We start from the raw sequence: 1,755 nt of genomic DNA, 5'->3' as shown, positions 1-1,755 counted from the left end.
AAGACGACAGACTGGTGAAATGGCCCTGAAATTGAATGTCTCTCATGAAACAATACGTAAGCATCTAAGGAATATGGGGAAAACTCCATAAAGAAGGTATTTGGGTGTCTCACGAAATGTCCGATGATCATCGTTTCCAATGTGTGAACGTTGCTTCGTCTCTACTGGCGCGTAATCCACATGAACCATTTTTGGACAGAATAGTCACCGGTGATGAAAAATGGGTTTTCTATGTGAATATTAAACATCAAAAACAATGGCTCAGTCCTAGACAAAACCACTTCCGACCCTGAAACCTGGACTCCATCCGCAGAAAGTGATGCTTTGCATTTGGTGGGACATCAAAGGAGTAATTCATTTCGAACACCTCAATCTACAGCGAACTGTCAATGCAGAGATATATAGTCAGCAAATGGAACGTTTAAAACAAGCCCTTCATCAGAAACGCCCTTCACTCATCAATCGGAAAGGTGTTCTTCTTCTCCACGACAATGCACATCCACATGTGGCACGTTCGCTGCAACACAAGATTATGGAGTTTGGTTGGGAAGTTCTCCCTCACCCACCATATTCTCCAGATATGACACCATCATATTACCATCTTTTCGTTCGCTGCAACACCATCTTAATTGGAGAACTTACGCAAATGTGAAAGGTGTTAAAGAGGACATCGACATGTTTTTTGCTTCAAAGCCAAGTGTTTTCTCTAATCAGTGCATTAACAACCTGATTGTAAGATGGACAAGCATCATCGATTGGAATGGAGACTATTTCATTTAATAAATGTTTTGTTTTGATATATAAGTTGTTCGGGTTTTTTCGTCTAAAAAAAGGACATTAAATTCTTGACGACCTAATACTAAAATGATTTGACTACTAAAACATTGTTTAGCAAAAAAATAGATATAGACGGGATTGAATCCTCGACCTCCTGCATACGAAATGTGTGCTGTACCATACGAGCCAAAGCTAAAATATCTTTCCACATATGCAGCATTATTAAGTGAAATACTATATATATATATGTAAGAAGGATATATGTTTTAAGTAGATAAATCTTTTAAATAATACTGTTTTTTATTATGTACTTGGAGATGAATGAAATAGAAACCTGCTAAGCAGAATATGGAGTTGTGTTTAGATTTAATTAAAGAAGTGTAAAAACATAAAAAGACTATAAATTAAATATATCTCTTTTCAGAACATTTTTGTATAAACACTGTTTTTGTGGATAATCACTATATTTCACTAAGTTCTTGATATTTTTTCTTAATCGAACTCTTGATAGAGTGACGTTATAAAATAGTGATTTTTAAAATTATGGTATCAAGAAGTGTAAGAATTCAACCATCTTCAGTTGTTGATATTCCCATATTTTTCCTTTTCCTTCCATAATGGTATCAACTCATTTTCTACTTTCCTAAAGTATTAACAAAGCTCGGATCCAGTACCACCAGTAACTTTCGGCCTAACTGTCGATTTTTAGGTGGCTGTACTGAGATAGTTCAAAAGGTTTTGTAGTTACTAGACCACCCGTGACCCGTTGGTTCACCCACTGTTTAGAGGTTATGAAGAATTCAAGCTAATTTCAATATTGCACCGAAATGAAGGTTTATTTTGAGATAATTTAATTAAATATTTCAATCCATTCGTGTTATTCATAATTCAAAAAAGATATTTGATTGTTGATCAGGAGCAAAAGAAAATATTATTTCATTTTTCAAAAAAGTGAAGTCAGAGTTTTCAGGTATTGTG

The 1,755-nt window shown here is 34.8% G+C and overlaps 1 protein-coding gene across 1 annotated transcript in view; it reads right to left on the bottom strand.

Annotated features, from left to right (window-relative positions):
* The window catches only part of LOC106472585 (cytochrome P450 1A1-like), an 11,612-nt gene that overhangs the window by 6,138 nt on the left and 3,719 nt on the right, over positions 1–1,755 (bottom strand). The gene's annotated exons all lie outside the window — the stretch shown is intronic.

The sequence above is a fragment of the Limulus polyphemus genome, unplaced genomic scaffold, assembly GCF_000517525.1.
Source record: "Limulus polyphemus unplaced genomic scaffold, Limulus_polyphemus-2.1.2 Scaffold5443, whole genome shotgun sequence".
Lineage (NCBI taxonomy): Eukaryota > Metazoa > Arthropoda > Merostomata > Xiphosura > Limulidae > Limulus > Limulus polyphemus.
Note: the sequence above shows the minus strand (reverse complement) of the source record. Positions and strands in the feature narration are given on the sequence as shown.